A 9,884-nucleotide genomic window follows, 5' to 3' on the forward strand; every position below is an offset into this window, starting at 1 on the left:
ACCTCGTGGGCTAAACAGATTATTAGAAATGGGCTAGGCCAGGTGCAAGAGTTAGCAGAGAAAAGGCTAGATATAATGGGCCAAGCGGTGTTTAAAAGAATACAGTTTCTGTGTAATTATTTCAGTGCATAAGCTAAGCTAGCCATGTGGGCGGCCGGGTGCCGGGGATGCAGCCCCGCTGCTCATACTACAACAGGCTCAGGTGACTCCAATACAGGGGCATCCTAAAGACTGCCTGACCAGTTCTCTTTCTAACTGCCAGGGCATCCAAACCAGCAGCTCTGAAAAGCCGTCAGGAACCTAGAGGATAACTAAGTGTAAATGTGGGTGAAATCTGGGAACAGAAAAGGGAACAGTTGGTATAAACTAATAAACTCCCCAAAAATCATTAGGTCTTTAAGTAAGATTATACAAGTAGATATAATCATCTGATTTTCTATTGGAATGGGTCAGGAAGGGACCTAGGAACCCCACCCTTCACTGAGAAGCTTTGGGCAGTTGACTTGGGAAGAAAAAGTCAGTTTTCTTAAGGATTTGGGCTCTGGTAGTTCAACCATGCTCCAGTACATGTCCCAATACCCGACAGTATATAGATAGCACAAATTGGACTAATGTTACTTTTCTTTTTTTCTTTTTTTTTTAAAATATTTATTTATTTATTTTGTATGCAGTTAGCCAGAAGAGGGCACCAGACCTCAATATAGATGGTTGTGGACCAACATGTGGTTGCTGGGAATTGAACTCAGGACCTTTAGAAGAGCAGGCAATGCTCTTAACCGCTGAGCCATCTCTCCAGCCCCCCTAATGTTACTTTTCAAAGAAAAATGAGGATATTAAGTTGGGAGGCGTAGATCTGGGAGAAGTTATGGGGAGAAGTTAGGAAGAGGAACAGAGAGACAAACATGATCAAAATACGTTATATGCATGCTTTAGATTTAAAGAACTAATGAGCATCTTATATTTTTAAAAAAGTGGAAAATAGGCTACAGGCATGGGGACATTTGTGCTATATTCAAAATTAGACAGAGAAGACTTACGAAGACGTTCACTTGTTGAGTATTCAGTTGTGTATGGGTCATCTGTATCAACCCTGATCAGGGCATGAAACTTCATGGTCAATGGGACACAAAAGAGTCAGAGGAGTGGGAAGAGAGCTGTGGAAAGTGACATCTAGACATGACAGGGATGTTGCAGGCCTACTCACTGAAGCCATGGTTACCTAAACAAGGTCAATCAAAAGTTCTGCAAGGATGAAGTGGGGCCTTCAGGACAATGCCCTTTGCTGAGCAGCTATTGACAGTAGCTGGCTGCTGATGCAAGGAAAGTATAGCAACATACCCGAGAAGAATGGTCCCCCTGTGACTTGCACTTCTCACGGCTCATGGCAGCTTAAAGATGAAAGAGATGGTTCACCTGAAACACTGATTTGAAAATGAGTCAATGTATGGCAGAATCTGTAGAGAAGAAGTGATTAACTGGGGTCCCATCTGCCTCTTCAGTTCTGGCCTTGTTTTTGCCCCAGTGTGCTAAGTTAGGAACAACTGACCGAGCATAATCACCCCCAACAACAGAAAGAGCGAGAGCATTCTGAGTCAAGAACTACCCTAAAACTTTAACAGAAATGATCTCTAATTGTTAGTCCCACATTTGCCATGAAAAGCAGGCTTTCCTTAGATTTTGTTTGGCGGGAAAGTATACCACTGACAAGAGATAAGGCACACCCAAGCCTAGAAACTGAAGCAGAGACCGAATTCAATTACAAAGAACCCACCTAGCAGCTTGCAGTCCAGGAATTCAAAAGTTTTCTACTTACCTTGATGTTAAGCCTTGGTCTTCCTTGAAGATGGAGGTAGTAAAGCTATAGTAAATTTGCAGATGAATAAGTAGGTGAAGAACTTGTCAATGCCCTAAAGACAAACGAAAGAAGAAAAAATATCAAAATGAGATCTAGAAAAAATATCCAAAATGATTGCTTAAATTACTGCTTTAGTTTTTTGGATTTTTTTTTCTGTTCAAAGATGTGTTTTTCCCTGTATCTTTCTTTTGCTCTCTCTCCAATAGAAAACATTTTGAATTAAACATTGAAACCTTCATTAGTGCTTAATACCATCAGAAAGATCTATATTTCTTTATGACTGCACCATCTGGACAAAACCCAGCAGAAGGCAGACCCTTCTGGTAGAATCATTGAATGGAATGAGATCTATGATGGGGGAGGACATATTCCAAAGGCTTTCCCCCAAAGACGTCACACAGCTCTTGCTATCTTGTGCAATGGGTAAGAATAGTACCACATTGGCTATAAAATAGAACATTTTCTAATAGAAAAGACAGAGGAAGGTATTGTGAATTTCCAAATATGTATCGCACAGTGTTCTGTCTTTTATTTATTTATTTATTTATTTATTTATTTATTTATTTATTTATTTATTTATTATGGTTTTTCGAGACAGGGTTTCTCTGTGGCTTTGGGGCCTGTCCTGGAACTAGCTCTGTAGACCAGGCTGGTCTCGAACTCACAGAGATCCGCCTACCTCTGCCTCCCGAGTGCTGGGATTAAAGGCGTGCGCCACCACCACCCGGCTTTTTTTGTGTGTGTGTGTGTTCTGTCTTTTAGAACATTTATTTTGCCTTTCATTTTAATAGGTAATAGAGTCATCATGACATTTTAAACCCAAGTCACTTTCCATCTCTAGACATGAAGGACCTTATCTTCTATAGTCACAATGCCAATTTATTTACTCAAATAAAATTAAGCAGAGATATAGAAACCATCTTTAGTTAACTTTTTTGGATCTATCTATCATCTATCTATCTATCTATCTATCTATCTATCTATCTATCTATCTATCATCTATCTATCATCTATCTATCTCTGTCTATCTATCTCTGTCTATCTATCTATCTATCTATCTAACTATCTATCTATCTATCTATCTTTGTTTGCATCTGTTTTCCTGGGTAAGCACTGCACCACCTAAATGCAAGCAAAGCCCATGGAAGCCAGAAAAGGGTGGACAATTCCCTGAAACTCGAGGTATAGGTGATTGAGCCAGTATATATGTGCTGGGAATGAATTCATCCCATATAAGAACAGCAAGTGCTTTTAACCGCAGAACAAACCCTAATTTGTTTTTTAAACAGGATCTTGTTATGTAGCCCCATATGACTTCAAACGTGTGATCATCTTGTCTCATCTTCAGTGCTGGGATTATAAGTGCACACCAGCAACATGACATAACTGTACACTTTAGCAGTCTTTTATAATAAAGTTATTAGTCTGCTGGAAAGAACAGAACAATTGTCTCAAGAATTGTCACCCCTGGGTTTCTTCTTCACATTGCTGTGTAACTGATGAACTAAGTCAAGTAGGAGCCATCCAAAGGCTGTATCCATGATCTTGACCCCTCCATTGTGGAACCTGAGGGCTAGGTTTCTGTCAATAACCATGACTAATGAACCATGATGGAGCTCTATGAAGCCCCTCTAGACTTAGTTTCCAGTTTGCGAAAAGCAACAGTAACTGGTAAATGAGACAAGGACGCCCTATGAAAAAATGCGCAGCAAGCAGTCTCAGTGAGCTGAGTATGGGCTCAGCTCAGACTGCCAATCACAGCTTCCTGACCGTGAGCACAACAGATAACTTCTGCCTCTTCCTCACCCTAAGATGAGTGGTATAGACTCAATATTGAGTATTGTGAAGATTAAAAATATGTCATGTAGTTTGGCATGGTGTCACACCCCTTTAGTCCTAGCACTCAGGAAGCAGAGACAGGTGGATCTCTGTAAGTTTGAGGCCAGCCTGGTTTGCAAAGGGAGTTCCAGGACAACCTGAGCTGTTACACAAGAAACCATGTCTTCAAAACAAAGCAAAACAAACAACAAACAATACCCCAAGTAAATAAACACTAATAAGAATGTAGGTGAAGGCTTCAGGCAGTGGTCATGTGTTACAGATTGCTCAGGCCACACCACTGCTAGTGCTGTTACCAATACACATAACCAAGAACACTCTTAGAACAGAGGAGATTCTGAGAAAGTAAAAGTTAGAAAGTAAGTGGGGAAGTGGGCACAAATTTCCTACTCAACCAGTTAGACATCTTGGGAATTACTGTTTTTTGCTGATGACTCATTTAATGGACTCCCTCAGAAAAAGAATGTGAGCTGATGTGAGGGGCAAGGCAGCGCAGAGATTCCTCCATCTTCTATTGAGGCCATTTTAGATTTAACTCGAATCTGGTCTCTTTGATGAAGAATTTTATGGAAAATTACCCAACTATTCTAGGACCCAAGGCTAATATGCCTAAGCTATCTTAACTTCTGTTAAATAGCCAGCTTGTGCAAACTTCCTCTTCCAGCTGCTGAACAGGATATGGGGTTGTGGTTCTTTTCTTTAAAAGCCCTTTAGTCTAAATGCTCGAGGCTACTACACTTAGGTCCCGAATACTTGAAGCTAGTCTTAACTGGTTGGAATAAAGACTTTCAATTGGCTATAGACTGAGTGGTCATCTCTGGTGGGCTCCCCTTAACACAGAGAGCAATGTGGATTTTGCAGTTCCTTCACACGTTTTTGTGGAAGAGTTAAGAGGTTAAACAAACACTCCATATCTATCACCAGTATTTCCAGTATTCAGACAGAACCATATTATAGCAAGATATTCAATGCTTGCCAGTATCCTAAACCAATCTTTGTTGTTATGGGAGAAGCTGAAATTCCACTGACCTTAATAAAGAACTTGATGTCTCTTCTTTAAAGTAACAAGGTTACAGAACCTGTTAAAAGTCCCCTCTCCAGCCCCACTGCAACACCCTCCAGCCCCCAGCACCTACAGCTCCCTGTCAGTCTGCAGCAATTTCTCTTTGTCCCTTCCCTGTTCCTGACCACACTTTTTCACCCTTCTTCATTTACATCCTTCTTTGCTCCACCCTTCTTACTTCTAATTCATTCTGCCTCCCTCCTCCCCTCCCCCACCATTTCCTGACCAATCTTAAAGATATTTAAAGCTTCCTGGCTGCCTGATTTCTCGCTCTCTGTTTTGATTGCCCAGGCCAGAGTTTTCAGAAGCAAGATGAACAGTTAATCAATGCCTTCTCCTAACCCTCCACGTTGTTCCTTTCATGACACAGTGGGACAAGAAGCAGTCACTGAAAACTGCTTTCCTGGTCCTCCAGATGAACTACACTTCTGGCTCAGTGCTTAAGAGCACCCAATCCCATCCTTTCCAGCCCAGATGTTCAGGGCTGCCAAGCTCCCGCCCACCCAAGAGAGGACCTGTGGAGCCCACACACTCACCTATCTTCTTGATGTGTTGCTCACAGCCAGCACCTGCCCCTGGCTCAGGTCAGCTCTTCTAGAAAGAAGGCTCAATCAGCTATCTCCCAGAAAGAAAGTCTGACCAATGAGAAAGCATCCTGGAAACCTTGAAAGGGGATAGGAGCGTGGGTGGAATGAAACTAAACCCTTAGAAAATTGTTGACTCTGGCCAATCGGTGTGTTTCTTTGTTATTACTGCTTTTCCTTTTTCTGCATTTTACTTCTAATTTTTAGAAAGGAAGGGAACTAGCTCACAAACGACTCAGATATCCAACTGGTCATTTTCTCTCCTCCCAGCCTGCCAGGCCTTTTCTCTGCTCATCCTCCTGCCACCTCTCAGCATTTTTACTGCCTCAGTTTACTTCTTTGGGTAACTGTGGGAGAGAGGAGCCTGGCTGTTTCCTGGGTTGCTAACGAAGGGCTCATTTTGTCTGTGAAAAACAAACGCGTTTCAAAGTGTAATCATATAATAAAAAAGACTTCTTCAGCAGAGCATGGTGGTGCACCCCTTTAATCCCAGCACTCAGGAGGCAGAGGCAGGTGGATATCTCTGTAAATTCAGGGCTATCCAGGTCTATATAGCAAGCTCGAGGACAGACAGAGCTACTTACTTAATAGAGAGACACTATTTCAAAATCCAAGCCAAAACAAAGAAAAAAAAACCTTAACAATTTACCCATTTTGCTCGGCTTTTGCTAAGCTGAACTAAAGAAAACTGAAACTATTACACAGTCCTTTTCTTGCCTCTGAGGGTAGACACCCGCAGAAAAGAGCCAAGAGCCATGTACTGGTTCTAGGTGGGGGTTGATAATATCAAATGGGGCTCCCAGGAATCTGTTGTTAAAAAAAATTCAGCTTAATGCTCTTTGGGTATTGATAAAAATCACTTCATAGAATCTTCATAAGACTGAAGGGGAAAGGTAAACCTGGGCTGAAACAAGAAGTAGCCCTGGAATGCTGAAATCTGGCTACTGTGGGAGCTTGGTTAGGACTTGGTAGCAGGGTAAGATCTGTAGACGTAAGATTTTGAGACAAAGGGTGAAGAAATCTTGGTTTGTCCGCTGTTTTCTGTTGAAGGATAGCTGGATCTTTGAGGAACCTACTGGGTACGAATTGTACTTACAACTTTCTAGTTTCTGGTAGAACATTCCTGGCACAGAACATTCGAGCTGATGGAAGCAGTGGAGAAGAGTCACGTTAATGAAGTAGCATAGGTGTTTCCCCTCCTCAAGAACACCGCAATCAGTATTTTTTACTTACTCTGTGACACTCGAGAAAACATCGTGGGACTGGAGCGATGCCTCAGTAGCTAAGCAGTGCGCCAGCTGCTCTTCCAGAGGGCAGGGATCCAATTTCCAGCACCTCCACAGTGGCTCACAACCATTCATTTCACTCCAGTTCATGGGGACCCAATGTCCTCCTTCTGACCACTCCAGGCACTGTATACATGCAGTGCACAAACACACATTCAGGCAAACATGTATACATACAAAAGAAAAATTTAAATCTCAAGAAATATTTTAAAAAGCTTTGTAATATTTGCTATATACAGTGTTCTGATGGAGATCTCATTAGGCATTTTCATGAAGTAGACAGGAGTTTTTACAGAAATCTCTTTCCAAAAATCTAGAATGGATCTCCCTTGAGCACTGCTGCAGAAATCCTTACAGTGACTCACTTTGGCTCTCCTCTTCTCTCTTACCCTCCCCTCCCCTCCCCTTCCCTCCCCTCCCTTCCCCTCCTCTCCCCTCCCTTCCCCTTTTCTCCTCTCCTCTCCTTTCCTTTCCTCTCCCCTCCCCTCTCTCTCCCTCCTCTCCTCTTCAGTCCTCTCCTCTCCCCCTTCTTCCCTCCCCTCCCCTCCTCTCCCCTCCCCTCTCTTCTTCTTCTTTCCTTTCCTCTCCTCTCCCCTCTCTCTCCCTCCTCTCCTCTTCAGTCCTCTCCTCTCCCCCTTCCTCCCTCCCCTCCCCTCCTCTCCCCTCCCCTCTCTTCTTCTTCTTTCCTTTCCTCTTCTCTGTCCTGCAGACAGCACTCTAATGGGATTGCACTCCTCACTCAGGAACTACAGCCCAGGGATGTACAAGTCAGTCCCACGTGGTCTCCACCACCCGAGGCTTTCCTTCATCCTTCTATTGCCAGTAATCTCTCTGCCCCAGAACCAAAGGCATAACACAGAAGAGTGTTACAGGTTCAGGCTCCAATGGCAACTACCTCGTGCTACCTCTAGTCCCTAAACAGCTGTTTCTTGCCCACCTCAGCGTCTGCCCTAACATCAAGGTACTAAAAGGTACAGCACTTGGGGATGTATTAATAAAACCCTAGTTATTACCACCTGAGAGCAAGAGCATCAAGGCAGCATGTGGGACGTACAGCTAAGGTTTTCCTGCTTTATTGCCATGCATCTACTTAATATTTCCACCAATGTATTGGAAAAGTACCTACATTTCTGACTTTCTCTGTGCTGTTACTATCAATCCTTCATCAATGTGTTACCACCTTAGAACATGGAATTTAAGGTAACCTAAAGCTGTGTTCCCAGAACACAGTCATGTGTATTTGGCTTCACAATAAATGATACTTTATCCCCTTTGAGGTGGGATTTGTGGTTTTGCACCCACACTAACTTTAGAGCACAATGGTGAGTAATTTTCTTGAACTGAGGTGGGACAATCTGTCCTAAATGTGGGTGCATCATCCCATGGGCTGCGGTCCCCACCTAATGAAAAGAAGCAATCTAGCTGAGCATCAGTAACCAACTGCTTCCTGGCTGTAGATGCATGACGTGTGACAAGCTGCCTCACACTTACTCCTGAAGCCTGCGGTCTCCACCATGAGGGACTGTGGCCCCAAAGTGTGAGTCAAACGAACCCTTTCTTTCTGACGTTGTTTTAGCTAGGTATTTGTCCTGGCAATGAGGCAAGTAACTAATATATAGACACACGTGAGAAAAATAGTACTTGATTTTTTACATTTTTCTTCAAACTAAATGAGATCTTCCATGATCTGCACTCTTACAGCTCATGGTGACTTAGAGATGAAATAGATGTTTCAGCTGAAACGCAAACTTCAAATTGGTTTAAGTTATGACAGTTTCTTCACAGGGGTCACAGGTTGTACAGAAGAGACGATGAACTGGAATCCCATCACCCCCCTCCCCTTTCAGCTCCAACCTTGCTTGTGGTTGGATGTTCTGAGTCAGCAGACGTTTTTATTTTGCTCCCAACGTAGCCAACAATAAAAGCTGAGCATTGTGAGGTAGACACCTATACTATATAACTTACAGAAATTATCTTTAACCCCAGAGATGCTGTGAAAAACAGATTCCAGCCAGGTTTTGCTTCTAGGGAAAGGACATCTTAGACAGACCTGGGACGTGATGTTCTCAAGCCCAGAGTTGGAAGCAGAGAGAGAGTTCAAAGGCAGTTGTCAATATCTCTCAAAAGAATTTGCATTCGGGGATTCAAAACTGTGTCCTTCTTACATTGATGTTAAACTTGTGTCTTCCTTTAAGGTGGAGATAGGAAGAGGTGGTAAATTTACATGGAAAATTGTAGGAAAATCGGTGGGTAGTAGCTTGAAAACCAAAGAAATTTGTGAAGAGAGGTCCAAAGGAAATAGGGAAAGATTATCCAACATGAGACATCTCTCCAGCCATGTATGCTTCCTTTCAGATATCCCCTTCCCTGCCCCCAATCTTACCTAATAAGAGCTGATGTAGGCAAACTCTGATTGACCAGCTCCCTGTGTCTCAAGGGGACTGCTGGTGCTTCCTTCCATAACACTCCTGGTCCAGGGGAGCCCGTGAGCTGTGTAAATAGGTATACAGGGTAGGTATTGGCTCAGAGGCACTTGATCCTCTGGAGCTGGAAGAGGACGAGTTAAAGGCTCTGCATATATGAGCTAGATATTCCACAAGTCTGAAGGACCCCCAGACCACAGACATGTTTTGAGTGGATTTTTGTTCCACTGTGTGCTGGAGGGTACCAGGTGGTGCTCTATTCTACAATCAACAAATCCTACCCAGATTGCATCCTCACCAGAACTGAGGGAGGAAATTCATCTAAAAGGAGTCTTTCAAATAGGGGCTGTTCTGTTTGCTCACCAGGCCGCAGGTCTTTATACTCTGCTCTGGGTGTAATAGGAGCAAACAAAGCAAAATGAAACAACCCTGAAACAGGCTGCAGTATGCACCAGGGAGGGGGCAGGGACACCTTTGATTTCACGTCTCTTATGTAGAACAGAACTTGTTGTCAAAACTTGCTTTGGAAAACAGACAGGAGTGTGACTTCTGTCAGTCAAATCGGTTTAACAATCTTCAATTTGGTTTTTCTTAGACCAACACCCCACACGTGGAATCTCCCTGGGTCGTGAGTGCTCCATCTCTTGTCCACTGAAGTTACTCTGGTGACCCATAGCAGGACCCTGAATCAAATGGAGGATTACACCCCTGAGAAGATGCAGGACTAAACTGGCTAGGTTTTCTCTCTCAGAAAGCTCCTGATTGCTCTACAGTAGAGCTTGAGGCCAGGTGCAGATTGCACAGGGCAGGGCTTGAGAAGTCCCAAAGGAGGAG

Source organism: Microtus ochrogaster, unplaced genomic scaffold (assembly GCF_000317375.1).
Source record: "Microtus ochrogaster isolate Prairie Vole_2 unplaced genomic scaffold, MicOch1.0 UNK56, whole genome shotgun sequence".
Classification (NCBI taxonomy): Eukaryota; Metazoa; Chordata; class Mammalia; order Rodentia; family Cricetidae; genus Microtus; species Microtus ochrogaster.